The 12,500-nt window shown below is 50.6% G+C and overlaps 21 non-coding genes across 21 annotated transcripts; all 21 read right to left on the reverse strand.

The window, feature by feature from the left end:
- Positions 1-270: 270 nt before the first annotated feature.
- LOC127612410 (5S ribosomal RNA) lies at positions 271-389 on the reverse strand. Its single transcript, XR_007965834.1, has one exon. It is a non-coding gene; the product is annotated as a 5S ribosomal RNA (ribosomal RNA).
- A 480-nt stretch (positions 390-869) lies between these two features.
- LOC127612300 (5S ribosomal RNA) lies at positions 870-988 on the reverse strand. Its single transcript, XR_007965734.1, has one exon. It is a non-coding gene; the product is annotated as a 5S ribosomal RNA (ribosomal RNA).
- Positions 989-1,467: 479 nt separating this feature from the next.
- LOC127612234 (5S ribosomal RNA) lies at positions 1,468-1,586 on the reverse strand. Its single transcript, XR_007965668.1, has one exon. It is a non-coding gene; the product is annotated as a 5S ribosomal RNA (ribosomal RNA).
- Positions 1,587-2,065: 479 nt separating this feature from the next.
- On the reverse strand, positions 2,066-2,184 carry LOC127612412 (5S ribosomal RNA). Its single transcript, XR_007965835.1, has one exon. It is a non-coding gene; the product is annotated as a 5S ribosomal RNA (ribosomal RNA).
- Positions 2,185-2,662: 478 nt separating this feature from the next.
- On the reverse strand, positions 2,663-2,781 carry LOC127612245 (5S ribosomal RNA). The gene has a single exon (XR_007965679.1). It is a non-coding gene; the product is annotated as a 5S ribosomal RNA (ribosomal RNA).
- A 480-nt stretch (positions 2,782-3,261) lies between these two features.
- Positions 3,262-3,380, reverse strand: LOC127612263 (5S ribosomal RNA). Its single transcript, XR_007965697.1, has one exon. It is a non-coding gene; the product is annotated as a 5S ribosomal RNA (ribosomal RNA).
- A 479-nt stretch (positions 3,381-3,859) lies between these two features.
- On the reverse strand, positions 3,860-3,978 carry LOC127612413 (5S ribosomal RNA). The gene has a single exon (XR_007965836.1). It is a non-coding gene; the product is annotated as a 5S ribosomal RNA (ribosomal RNA).
- Positions 3,979-4,457: 479 nt separating this feature from the next.
- LOC127612414 (5S ribosomal RNA) lies at positions 4,458-4,576 on the reverse strand. Its single transcript, XR_007965837.1, has one exon. It is a non-coding gene; the product is annotated as a 5S ribosomal RNA (ribosomal RNA).
- Positions 4,577-5,056: 480 nt separating this feature from the next.
- On the reverse strand, positions 5,057-5,175 carry LOC127612302 (5S ribosomal RNA). Its single transcript, XR_007965735.1, has one exon. It is a non-coding gene; the product is annotated as a 5S ribosomal RNA (ribosomal RNA).
- A 479-nt stretch (positions 5,176-5,654) lies between these two features.
- Positions 5,655-5,773, reverse strand: LOC127612236 (5S ribosomal RNA). Its single transcript, XR_007965669.1, has one exon. It is a non-coding gene; the product is annotated as a 5S ribosomal RNA (ribosomal RNA).
- Positions 5,774-6,252: 479 nt separating this feature from the next.
- LOC127612415 (5S ribosomal RNA) lies at positions 6,253-6,371 on the reverse strand. Its single transcript, XR_007965838.1, has one exon. It is a non-coding gene; the product is annotated as a 5S ribosomal RNA (ribosomal RNA).
- Positions 6,372-6,849: 478 nt separating this feature from the next.
- On the reverse strand, positions 6,850-6,968 carry LOC127612416 (5S ribosomal RNA). The gene has a single exon (XR_007965840.1). It is a non-coding gene; the product is annotated as a 5S ribosomal RNA (ribosomal RNA).
- Positions 6,969-7,447: 479 nt separating this feature from the next.
- LOC127612417 (5S ribosomal RNA) lies at positions 7,448-7,566 on the reverse strand. Its single transcript, XR_007965841.1, has one exon. It is a non-coding gene; the product is annotated as a 5S ribosomal RNA (ribosomal RNA).
- A 484-nt stretch (positions 7,567-8,050) lies between these two features.
- Positions 8,051-8,169, reverse strand: LOC127612329 (5S ribosomal RNA). Its single transcript, XR_007965763.1, has one exon. It is a non-coding gene; the product is annotated as a 5S ribosomal RNA (ribosomal RNA).
- Positions 8,170-8,648: 479 nt separating this feature from the next.
- On the reverse strand, positions 8,649-8,767 carry LOC127612418 (5S ribosomal RNA). The gene has a single exon (XR_007965842.1). It is a non-coding gene; the product is annotated as a 5S ribosomal RNA (ribosomal RNA).
- Positions 8,768-9,246: 479 nt separating this feature from the next.
- LOC127612304 (5S ribosomal RNA) lies at positions 9,247-9,365 on the reverse strand. The gene has a single exon (XR_007965737.1). It is a non-coding gene; the product is annotated as a 5S ribosomal RNA (ribosomal RNA).
- Positions 9,366-9,844: 479 nt separating this feature from the next.
- On the reverse strand, positions 9,845-9,963 carry LOC127612348 (5S ribosomal RNA). The gene has a single exon (XR_007965781.1). It is a non-coding gene; the product is annotated as a 5S ribosomal RNA (ribosomal RNA).
- A 478-nt stretch (positions 9,964-10,441) lies between these two features.
- Positions 10,442-10,560, reverse strand: LOC127612281 (5S ribosomal RNA). The gene has a single exon (XR_007965714.1). It is a non-coding gene; the product is annotated as a 5S ribosomal RNA (ribosomal RNA).
- Positions 10,561-11,039: 479 nt separating this feature from the next.
- LOC127612283 (5S ribosomal RNA) lies at positions 11,040-11,158 on the reverse strand. Its single transcript, XR_007965716.1, has one exon. It is a non-coding gene; the product is annotated as a 5S ribosomal RNA (ribosomal RNA).
- A 481-nt stretch (positions 11,159-11,639) lies between these two features.
- On the reverse strand, positions 11,640-11,758 carry LOC127612275 (5S ribosomal RNA). Its single transcript, XR_007965709.1, has one exon. It is a non-coding gene; the product is annotated as a 5S ribosomal RNA (ribosomal RNA).
- A 478-nt stretch (positions 11,759-12,236) lies between these two features.
- Positions 12,237-12,355, reverse strand: LOC127612324 (5S ribosomal RNA). Its single transcript, XR_007965757.1, has one exon. It is a non-coding gene; the product is annotated as a 5S ribosomal RNA (ribosomal RNA).
- Positions 12,356-12,500: the final 145 nt, after the last annotated feature.

Here is a 12,500-nt window from a genome sequence, read left to right on the forward strand (position 1 = left end):
CAAAAGTGGGCTTTTCCAGTGGAGGTGCAAAGGCATCCAGCAGGCGGAAATCCCAAGCTGCTTCATGTCCAAGTGCTATCATGACCGATCCCCGTGCAGATGGCTCCCTCTGTTGGACATTAATTTTATTCCAAAGAGACGTTGATCTGTCAAATCAACGTGAAGGAAACGATTTCAAACCACAGGATAAGTGAAAGTTGAATGACGAATGAATGCCAAAATTTTTGGAAAGAGCAGTGAATCGTGTTGAGAATTGGAGGTGGGTGCAAAAGCTTACAGCACCTGGTATTCCCAGGCGGTCTCCCATCCAAGTACTAACCAGGCCCGACCCTGCTTAGCTTCCGAGATCGGACGAGATCGGGCGTTCTCAGGGTAGTATGGCCGTAAGCGAGGGAAAAAGTGAAAATTGTCCCCTTTATAGCAGACACGGCACTTGCGGGTCGGGGATGGAGTAGTGGGGTGATTTTTTTTTTCATTTAATGACCTCCTCCCGAGAGCACGAAGGAGGGGCCCGCTCCCGGGGTGGTTTGAGCGCGCAGCCTGTCAGGCTCGCATACGGTCCTCTGCGAGCGCGCAGATGCGGTATTTGATGTTTGTTGCAAAAGTGGGCTTTTCCAGTGGAGGTGCAAAGGCATCCAGCAGGCGGAAATCCCAAGCTGTTTCATGTCCAAGTGCTATCATGACCGATCCCCGTGCAGACGGCTCCCTCTGTTGGACATTAATTTTATTCCAAAGAGACGTTGATCTGTCAAATCAACGTGAAGGAAACGATTTCAAACCACAGGATAAGTGAAATTTGAATGACGAATGAAAGCCAAAATTTTTGGAAAGAGCAGTGAATCGTGTTGAGAATTGGAGGTGGGTGCAAAAGCTTACAGCACCTGGTATTCCCAGGCGGTCTCCCATCCAAGTACTAACCAGGCCCTACGCTGCTTAGCTTCCGAGATCGGACGAGATCGGGCATTCTCAGGGTAGTATGGCCGTAAGCGAGGGAAAACGTGAAAATTGTCCCCTTTATAGCAGACAAGGCACTTGCGGGTCGGGGATGGAGTAGTGGGGTGATTTTTTTTTCATTTAATGACCTCCTCCCGAGAGCACGAAGGAGGGGCCCGCTCCCGTGGTGGTTTGAGCGCGCAGCCTGTCAGGCTCGCATACGGTCCTCTGCGAGCGCGCAGATGCGGTATTTGATGTCTGTTGCAAAAGTGGGCTTTTCCAGTGGAGGTGCAAAGGCATCCAGCAGGCGGAAATCCCAAGCTGTTTCATGTCCAAGTGCTATCATTACCGATTCCCGTGCAGACGGCTCCCTCTGTTGGACATTAATTTTATTCCAAAGAGACGTTGATCTGTCAAATCAACGTGAAGGAAACGATTTCAAACCACAGGATAAGTGAAAGTTGAATGACGAATGAATGCCAAAATTTTTGGAAAGAGCAGTGAATCGTGTTGAGAATTGGAGGTGGGTGCAAAAGCTTACAGCACCTGGTATTCCCAGGCGGTCTCCCATCCAAGTACTAACCAGGCCCGACCCTGCTTAGCTTCCGAGATCAGACGAGATCGGGCGTTCTCAGGGTAGTATGGCCGTAAGCGAGGGAAAACGTGAAAATTGTCCCCTTTATAGCAGACAAGGCACTTGCGGGTCGGGGATGGAGTAGTGGGGTGATTTTTTTTTTCATTTAATGACCTCCTCCCGAGAGCACGAAGGAGGGGCCCGCTCCCGTGGTGGTTTGAGCGCGCAGCCTGTCAGGCTCGCATACGGTCCTCTGCGAGCACGCAGATGCAGTATTTGATGTTTGTTGCAAAAGTGGGCTTTTCCAGTGGAGGTGCAAAGGCATCCAGCAGGCGGAAATCCCAAGCTGTTTCATGTCCAAGTGCTATCATGACCGACCCCGTGCAGACGGCTCCCTCTGTTGGACATTAATTTTATTCCAAAGAGACGTTGATCTGTCAAATCAACGTGAAGGAAACGATTTCAAACCACAGGATAAGTGAAAGTTGAATGACTAATGAAAGCCAAAATTTTTGGAAAGAGCAGTGAATCGTGTGGAGAATTGGAGGTGGGTGCAAAAGCTTACAGCACCTGGTATTCCCAGGCGGTCTCCCATCCAAGTACTAACCAGGCCCGACCCTGCTTAGCTTCCGAGATCGGACGAGATCGGGCGTTCTCAGGGTAGTATGGCCGTAAGCGAGGGAAAAAGTGAAAATTGTCCCCTTTATAGCAGACAGGGCACTTGCGGGTCGGGGATGGAGTAGTGGGGTGATTTTTTTTTCATTTAATGACCTCCTCCCGAGAGCACGAAGGAGGGGCCCGCTCCCGTGGTGGTTTGAGCGCGCAGCCTGTCAGGCTCGCATACGGTCCTCTGCGAGCACGCAGATGCAGTATTTGATGTTTGTTGCAAAAGTGGGCTTTTCCAGTGGAGGTGCAAAGGCATCCAGCAGGCGGAAATCCCAAGCTGTTTCATGTCCAAGTGCTATCATGACCGACCCCGTGCAGACGGCTCCCTCTGTTGGACATTAATTTTATTCCAAAGAGACGTTGATCTGTCAAATCAACGTGAAGGAAACGATTTCAAACCACAGGATAAGTGAAAGTTGAATGACTAATGAAAGCCAAAATTTTTGGAAAGAGCAGTGAATCGTGTGGAGAATTGGAGGTGGGTGCAAAAGCTTACAGCACCTGGTATTCCCAGGCGGTCTCCCATCCAAGTACTAACCAGGCCCGACCCTGCTTAGCTTCCGAGATCGGACGAGATCGGGCATTCTCAGGGTAGTATGGCCGTAAGCGAGGGAAAACGTGAAAATTGTCCCCTTTATAGCAGACAAGGCACTTGCGGGTCGGGGATGGAGTAGTGGGGTGATTTTTTTTTTCATTTAATGACCTCCTCCCGAGAGCACGAAGGAGGGGCCCGCTCCCGTGGTGGTTTGAGCGCGCAGCCTGTCAGGCTCGCATACGGTCCGCTGCGAGCACGCAGAGGCTGTACTTGATGTCTGTTGCAAAAGTTGGCTTTTCCAGTGGAGGTGCAAAAGCATCCAGCAGGCGGAAATCCCAAGCTGCTTCATGTCCAAGTGCTATCATGACCGATCCCCGTGCAGACGGCTCCCTCTGTTGGACATTAATTTTATTCCAAAGAGACGTTGATCTGTCAAATCAACGTGAAGGAAACGATTTCAAACCACAGGATAAGTGAAAGTTGAATGACTAATGAAATCCAAAATTTTTGGAAAGAGCAGTGAATCGTGTGGAGAATTGGAGGTGGGTGCAAAAGCTTACAGCACCTGGTATTCCCAGGCGGTCTCCCATCCAAGTACTAACCAGGCCCGACACTGCTTAGCTTCCGAGATCAGACGAGATCGGGCATTCTCAGTGTAGTATGGCCGTAAGCGAGGGAAAATGTGAAAATTGTCCCCATTATAGCAGACAAGGCACTTGCGGGTCGGGGATGGAGTAGTGGGGTGATTTTTTTTTTCATTTAATGACCTCCTCCCGAGAGCACGAAGGAGGGGCCCGCTCCCGTGGTGGTTTGAGCGCGCAGCCTGTCAGGCTCGCATACGGTCCTCTGCGAGCACGCAGATGCAGTATTTGATGTTTGTTGCAAAAGTGGGCTTTTCCAGTGGAGGTGCAAAGGCATCCAGCAGGCGGAAATCCCAAGCTGTTTCATGTCCAAGTGCTATCATGACCGACCCCGTGCAGACGGCTCCCTCTGTTGGACATTAATTTTATTCCAAAGAGACGTTGATCTGTCAAATCAACGTGAAGGAAACGATTTCAAACCACAGGATAAGTGAAAGTTGAATGACTAATGAAAGCCAAAATTTTTGGAAAGAGCAGTGAATCGTGTGGAGAATTGGAGGTGGGTGCAAAAGCTTACAGCACCTGGTATTCCCAGGCGGTCTCCCATCCAAGTACTAACCAGGCCCGACCCTGCTTAGCTTCCGAGATCGGACGAGATCGGGCGTTCTCAGGGTAGTATGGCCGTAAGCGAGGGAAAAAGTGAAAATTGGCCCCTTTATAGCAGACAGGGCACTTGCGGGTCGGGGATGGAGTAGTGGGGTGATTTTTTTTTCATTTAATGACCTCCTCCCGAGAGCACGAAGGAGGGGCCCGCTCCCGTGGTGGTTTGAGCGCGCAGCCTGTCAGGCTCGCATACGGTCCTCTGCGAGCACGCAGATGCAGTATTTGATGTTTGTTGCAAAAGTGGGCTTTTCCAGTGGAGGTGCAAAGGCATCCAGCAGGCGGAAATCCCAAGCTGCTTCATGTCCAAGTGCTATCATGACCGATCCCCGTGCAGATGGCTCCCTCTGTTGGACATTAATTTTATTCCAAAGAGACGTTGATCTGTCAAATCAACGTGAAGGAAACGATTTCAAACCACAGGATAAGTGAAAGTTGAATGACGAATGAATGCCAAAATTTTTGGAAAGAGCAGTGAATCGTGTTGAGAATTGGAGGTGGGTGCAAAAGCTTACAGCACCTGGTATTCCCAGGCGGTCTCCCATCCAAGTACTAACCAGGCCCGACCCTGCTTAGCTTCCGAGATCGGACGAGATCGGGCGTTCTCAGGGTAGTATGGCCGTAAGCGAGGGAAAAAGTGAAAATTGTCCCCTTTATAGCAGACACGGCACTTGCGGGTCGGGGATGGAGTAGTGGGGTGATTTTTTTTTTCATTTAATGACCTCCTCCCGAGAGCACGAAGGAGGGGCCCGCTCCCGGGGTGGTTTGAGCGCGCAGCCTGTCAGGCTCGCATACGGTCCTCTGCGAGCGCGCAGATGCGGTATTTGATGTTTGTTGCAAAAGTGGGCTTTTCCAGTGGAGGTGCAAAGGCATCCAGCAGGCGGAAATCCCAAGCTGTTTCATGTCCAAGTGCTATCATGACCGATCCCCGTGCAGACGGCTCCCTCTGTTGGACATTAATTTTATTCCAAAGAGACGTTGATCTGTCAAATCAACGTGAAGGAAACGATTTCAAACCACAGGATAAGTGAAATTTGAATGACGAATGAAAGCCAAAATTTTTGGAAAGAGCAGTGAATCGTGTTGAGAATTGGAGGTGGGTGCAAAAGCTTACAGCACCTGGTATTCCCAGGCGGTCTCCCATCCAAGTACTAACCAGGCCCTACGCTGCTTAGCTTCCGAGATCGGACGAGATCGGGCATTCTCAGGGTAGTATGGCCGTAAGCGAGGGAAAACGTGAAAATTGTCCCCTTTATAGCAGACAAGGCACTTGCGGGTCGGGGATGGAGTAGTGGGGTGATTTTTTTTTCATTTAATGACCTCCTCCCGAGAGCACGAAGGAGGGGCCCGCTCCCGTGGTGGTTTGAGCGCGCAGCCTGTCAGGCTCGCATACGGTCCTCTGCGAGCGCGCAGATGCGGTATTTGATGTCTGTTGCAAAAGTGGGCTTTTCCAGTGGAGGTGCAAAGGCATCCAGCAGGCGGAAATCCCAAGCTGTTTCATGTCCAAGTGCTATCATTACCGATTCCCGTGCAGACGGCTCCCTCTGTTGGACATTAATTTTATTCCAAAGAGACGTTGATCTGTCAAATCAACGTGAAGGAAACGATTTCAAACCACAGGATAAGTGAAAGTTGAATGACGAATGAATGCCAAAATTTTTGGAAAGAGCAGTGAATCGTGTTGAGAATTGGAGGTGGGTGCAAAAGCTTACAGCACCTGGTATTCCCAGGCGGTCTCCCATCCAAGTACTAACCAGGCCCGACCCTGCTTAGCTTCCGAGATCAGACGAGATCGGGCGTTCTCAGGGTAGTATGGCCGTAAGCGAGGGAAAACGTGAAAATTGTCCCCTTTATAGCAGACAAGGCACTTGCGGGTCGGGGATGGAGTAGTGGGGTGATTTTTTTTTTCATTTAATGACCTCCTCCCGAGAGCACGAAGGAGGGGCCCGCTCCCGTGGTGGTTTGAGCGCGCAGCCTGTCAGGCTCGCATACGGTCCTCTGCGAGCACGCAGATGCAGTATTTGATGTTTGTTGCAAAAGTGGGCTTTTCCAGTGGAGGTGCAAAGGCATCCAGCAGGCGGAAATCCCAAGCTGTTTCATGTCCAAGTGCTATCATGACCGACCCCGTGCAGACGGCTCCCTCTGTTGGACATTAATTTTATTCCAAAGAGACGTTGATCTGTCAAATCAACGTGAAGGAAACGATTTCAAACCACAGGATAAGTGAAAGTTGAATGACTAATGAAAGCCAAAATTTTTGGAAAGAGCAGTGAATCGTGTGGAGAATTGGAGGTGGGTGCAAAAGCTTACAGCACCTGGTATTCCCAGGCGGTCTCCCATCCAAGTACTAACCAGGCCCGACCCTGCTTAGCTTCCGAGATCGGACGAGATCGGGCGTTCTCAGGGTAGTATGGCCGTAAGCGAGGGAAAAAGTGAAAATTGTCCCCTTTATAGCAGACAGGGCACTTGCGGGTCGGGGATGGAGTAGTGGGGTGATTTTTTTTTCATTTAATGACCTCCTCCCGAGAGCACGAAGGAGGGGCCCGCTCCCGTGGTGGTTTGAGCGCGCAGCCTGTCAGGCTCGCATACGGTCCTCTGCGAGCACGCAGATGCAGTATTTGATGTTTGTTGCAAAAGTGGGCTTTTCCAGTGGAGGTGCAAAGGCATCCAGCAGGCGGAAATCCCAAGCTGTTTCATGTCCAAGTGCTATCATGACCGACCCCGTGCAGACGGCTCCCTCTGTTGGACATTAATTTTATTCCAAAGAGACGTTGATCTGTCAAATCAACGTGAAGGAAACGATTTCAAACCACAGGATAAGTGAAAGTTGAATGACTAATGAAAGCCAAAATTTTTGGAAAGAGCAGTGAATCGTGTGGAGAATTGGAGGTGGGTGCAAAAGCTTACAGCACCTGGTATTCCCAGGCGGTCTCCCATCCAAGTACTAACCAGGCCCGACCCTGCTTAGCTTCCGAGATCGGACGAGATCGGGCGTTCTCAGGGTAGTATGGCCGTAAGCGAGGGAAAAAGTGAAAATTGTCCCCTTTATAGCAGACAGGGCACTTGCGGGTCGGGGATGGAGTAGTGGGGTGATTTTTTTTTCATTTAATGACCTCCTCCCGAGAGCACGAAGGAGGGGCCCGCTCCCGTGGTGGTTTGAGCGCGCAGCCTGTCAGGCTCGCATACGGTCCTCTGCGAGCACGCAGATGCAGTATTTGATGTTTGTTGCAAAAGTGGGCTTTTCCAGTGGAGGTGCAAAGGCATCCAGCAGGCGGAAATCCCAAGCTGCTACATGTCCAAGTGCTATCATGACCGATCCCAGTGCAGATGGCTCCCTCTGTTGGACATTAATTTTATTCCAAATAGACGTTGATCTGTCAAATCAACGTGAAGGAAACGATTTCAAACCACAGGATAAGTGAAAGTTGAATGACGAATGAATGCCAAAATTTTTGGAAAGAGCACTGAATCGTGTTGAGAATTGGAGGTGGGTGCAAAAGCTTACAGCACCTGGTATTCCCAGGCGGTCTCCCATCCAAGTACTAACCAGGCCCGACCCTGCTTAGCTTCCGAGATCGGACGAGATCGGGCGTTCTCAGGGTAGTATGGCCGTAAGCGAGGGAAAAAGTGAAAATTGTCCCCTTTATAGCAGACACGGCACTTGCGGGTCGGGGATGGAGTAGTGGGGTGATTTTTTTTTCATTTAATGACCTCCTCCCGAGAGCACGAAGGAGGGGCCCGCTCCCGGGGTGGTTTGAGCGCGCAGCCTGTCAGGCTCGCATACGGTCCTCTGCGAGCGCGCAGATGCGGTATTTGATGTTTGTTGCAAAAGTGGGCTTTTCCAGTGGAGGTGCAAAGGCATCCAGCAGGCGGAAATCCCAAGCTGTTTCATGTCCAAGTGCTACAGTATCATGACCGATCCCCGTGCAGACGGCTCCCTCTGTTGGACATTAATTTTATTCCAAAGAGACGTTGATCTGTCAAATCAACGTGAAGGAAACGATTTCAAACCACAGGATAAGTGAAATTTGAATGACGAATGAAAGCCAAAATTTTTGGAAAGAGCAGTGAATCGTGTTGAGAATTGGAGGTGGGTGCAAAAGCTTACAGCACCGGGTATTCCCAGGCGGTCTCCCATCCAAGTACTAACCAGGCCCTACGCTGCTTAGCTTCCGAGATCGGACGAGATCGGGCATTCTCAGGGTAGTATGGCCGTAAGCGAGGGAAAACGTGAAAATTGTCCCCTTTATAGCAGACAAGGCACTTGCGGGTCGGGGATGGAGTAGTGGGGTGATTTTTTTTTCATTTAATGACCTCCTCCCGAGAGCACGAAGGAGGGGCCCGCTCCCGTGGTGGTTTGAGCGCGCAGCCTGTCAGGCTCGCATACGGTCCTCTGCGAGCACGCAGATGCAGTATTTGATGTTTGTTGCAAAAGTGGGCTTTTCCAGTGGAGGTGCAAAGGCATCCAGCAGGCGGAAATCCCAAGCTGCTTCATGTCCAAGTGCTATCATGACCGATCCCAGTGCAGATGGCTCCCTCTGTTGGACATTAATTTTATTCCAAAGAGACGTTGATCTGTCAAATCAACGTGAAGGAAACGATTTCAAACCACAGGATAAGTGAAAGTTGAATGACGAATGAATGCCAAAATTTTTGGAAAGAGCAGTGAATCGTGTTGAGAATTGGAGGTGGGTGCAAAAGCTTACAGCACCTGGTATTCCCAGGCGGTCTCCCATCCAAGTACTAACCAGGCCCGACCCTGCTTAGCTTCCGAGATCGGACGAGATCGGGCGTTCTCAGGGTAGTATGGCCGTAAGCGAGGGAAAAAGTGAAAATTGTCCCCTTTATAGCAGACAGGGCACTTGCGGGTCGGGGATGGAGTAGTGGGGTGATTTTTTTTTCATTTAATGACCTCCTCCCGAGAGCACGAAGGAGGGGCCCGCTCCCGGGGTGGTTTGAGCGCGCAGCCTGTCAGGCTCGCATACGGTCCTCTGCGAGCGCGCAGATGCGGTATTTGATGTTTGTTGCAAAAGTGGGCTTTTCCAGTGGAGGTGCAAAGGCATCCAGCAGGCGGAAATCCCAAGCTGTTTCATGTCCAAGTGCTATCATGACCGATCCCCGTGCAGACGGCTCCCTCTGTTGGACATTAATTTTATTCCAAAGAGACGTTGATCTGTCAAATCAACGTGAAGGAAACGATTTCAAACCACAGGATAAGTGAAATTTGAATGACGAATGAAAGCCAAAATTTTTGGAAAGAGCAGTGAATCGTGTTGAGAATTGGAGGTGGGTGCAAAAGCTTACAGCACCTGGTATTCCCAGGCGGTCTCCCATCCAAGTACTAACCAGGCCCTACGCTGCTTAGCTTCCGAGATCGGACGAGATCGGGCATTCTCAGGGTAGTATGGCCGTAAGCGAGGGAAAACGTGAAAATTGTCCCCTTTATAGCAGACAAGGCACTTGCGGGTCGGGGATGGAGTAGTGGGGTGATTTTTTTTTCATTTAATGACCTCCTCCCGAGAGCACGAAGGAGGGGCCCGCTCCCGTGGTGGTTTGAGCGCGCAGCCTGTCAGGCTCGCATACGGTCCTCTGCGAGCGCGCAGAGGCTGTACTTGATGTCTGTTGCAAAAGTGGGCTTTTCCAGTGGAGGTGCAAAGGCATCCAGCAGGCGGAAATCCCAAGCTGTTTCTTGTCCAAGTGCTATCATTACCGATTCCCGTGCAGACGGCTCCCTCTGTTGGACATTAATTTTATTCCAAAGAGACTTTGATCTGTCAAATCAACGTGAAGGAAACGATTTCAAACCACAGGATAAGTGAAAGTTGAATGACTAATGAAAGCCAAAATTTTTGGAAAGAGGAGTGAATCGTGTTGAGAATTGGAGGTGGGTGCAAAAGCTTACAGCACCTGGTATTCCCAGGCGGTCTCGCATCCAAGTACTAACCAGGCCCGACCCTGCTTAGCTTCCAAGATCGGACGAGATCGGGCGTTCTCAGGGTAGTATGGCCGTAAGCGAGGGAAAACGTGAAAATTGTCCCCTTTATAGCAGACAAGGCACTTGCGGGTCGGGGATGGAGTAGTGGGGTGATTTTTTTTCATTTAATGACCTCCTCCCGAGAGCACGAAGGAGGGGCCCGCTCCCGTGGTGGTTTGAGCGCGCAGCCTGTCAGGCTCGCATACGGTCCTCTGCGAGCACGCAGATGCGGTATTTGATGTTTGTTGCAAAAGTGGGCTTTTCCAGTGGAGGTGCAAAGGCATCCAGCAGGCAGAAATCCCAAGCTGCTTCATGTCCAAGTGCTATCATGACCGATCCCCGTGCAGACGGCTCCCTCTGTTGGACATTAATTTTATTCCAAAGAGACGTTGATCTGTCAAATCAACGTGAAGGAAACGATTTCAAACCACAGGATAAGTGAAAGTTGAATGACGAATGAATGCCAAAATTTTTGGAAAGAGCAGTGAATCGTGTTGAGAATTGGAGGTGGGTGCAAAAACTTACAGCACCCGGTATTCCCAGGCGGTCTCCCATCCAAGTACTAACCTGGCCCGACCCTGCTTAGCTTCCGAGATCGGACGAGATCGGGCGTTCTCAGGGTAGTATGGCCGTTAGCGAGGGAAAAAGCGAAAATTGTCCTCTTTATAGCAGACAGGGCACTTCTGGGTCGGGGGTGGAGTAGTGGGGTGATTTTTTTTCATTTAATAAACCTCCTCCGGAGTGCACAAAGGAGGGGCCCGCTCCCGTGGTGGTTTGAGCGCGCAGCCTGTCAGGCTCGCATACGGTCCTCTGCGAACACGCAGAGGCTGTACTTGATGTCTGTTGCAAAAGTTGGCTTTTCCAGTGGAGGTGCAAAAGCATCCAGCAGGCGGAAAGCCCAAGCTGCTTCATGTCCAACTGCTATCATTACCGATCCACGTGCAGACGGCTCCCTCTGTTGGACATTAATTTTATTCCAAAGAGACGTTGATCTGTCAAATCAACGTGAAGGAAACGATTTCAAACCACAGGATAAGTGAAAGTTGAATGACTAATGAAAGCCAAAATTTTTGGAAAGAGCAGTGAATCGTGTTGAGAATTGGAGGTGGGTGCAAAAGCTTAGGGCACCTGGTATTCCCAGGCGGTCTCCCATCCAAGTACTAACCAGGCCCGACCCTGCTTAGCTTCCGAGATCGGACGAGATCGGGCGTTCTCAGGGTAGTATGGCCGTAAGCGAGGGAAAACGCGAAAATTGTCCTCTTTATAGCAGACAGGGCACTTGCGGGTCGGGGATAGAGTAGTGGGGTGATTTTTTTTTTTCATTTAATGACCTCCTCCCGAGAGCACGAAGGAGGGGCCCGCTCCCGTGGTGGTTGGAGCGCGCAGCCTGTCAGGCTCGCATACGGTCCTCTGCGAGCGCGCAGATGCGGTATTTGATGTTTGTTGCAAAAGTGGGCTTTTCCAGTGGAGGTGCAAAGGCATCCAGCAGGCGGAAATCCCAAGCTGTTTCATGTCCAAGAGCTATCATGACCGATCCCCGTGCAGACGGCTCCCTCTGTTGGACATTAATTTTATTCCAAAGAGACGTTGATCTGTCAAATCAACGTGAAGGAAACGATTTCAAACCACAGGATAAGTGAAAGTTGAATGACGAATGAATGCCAAAATTTTTGGAAAGAGCAGTGAATCGTGTTGAGAATTGGAGGTGGGTGCAAAAGCTAACAGCACCTGGTATTCCCAGGCGGTCTCCCATCCAAGTACTAACCAGGCCCGACCCTGCTTAGCTTCCGAGATCGGACGAGATCGGGCGTTCTCAGGGTAGTATGGCCATAAGCGAGGGAAAACGTGAAAATTGTCCCCTTTATAGCAGACAGGGCACTTGCGGGTCGGGGATAGAGTAGTGGGGTGATTTTTTTTTCATTTAATGACCTCCTCCCGAGAGCACGAAGGAGGGGCCCGCTCCCGTGGTGGTTGGAGCGCGCAGCCTGTCAGGCTCGCATACGGTCCTCTGCGAGCACGCAGAGGCTGTACTTGATGTCTGTTGCAAAAGTTGGCTTTTCCAGTGGAGGTGCAAAAGCATCCAGCAGGCGGAAATCCCAAGCTGCTTCATGTCCAAGTGCTATCATGACCGACCCCGTGCAGACGGCTCCCTCTGTTGGACATTAATTTTATTCCAAAGAGACGTTGATCTGTCAAATCAACGTGAAGGAAACGATTTCAAACCACAGGATAAGTGAAATTTGAATGACGAATGAAAGCCAAAATTTTTGGAAAGAGCAGTGAATCGTGTTGAGAATTGGAGGTGGGTGCAAAAGCTTACAGCACCTGGTATTCCCAGGCGGTCTCCCATCCAAGTACTAACCAGGCCCGACGCTGCTTAGCTTCCGAGATCGGACGAGATCGGGCATTCTCAGGGTAGTATGGCCGTAAGCGAGGGAAAACGTGAAAATTGTCCCCTTTATAGCAGACAAGGCACTTGCGGGTCGGGGATGGAGTAGTGGGGTGATTTTTTTTTTTCATTTAATGACCTCCTCCCGAGAGCACGAAGGAGGGGCCCGCTCCCGTGGTGGTTGGAGC

This window comes from Hippocampus zosterae, chromosome 12, assembly GCF_025434085.1.
Source record: "Hippocampus zosterae strain Florida chromosome 12, ASM2543408v3, whole genome shotgun sequence".
Taxonomy (NCBI): Eukaryota; Metazoa; Chordata; class Actinopteri; order Syngnathiformes; family Syngnathidae; genus Hippocampus; species Hippocampus zosterae.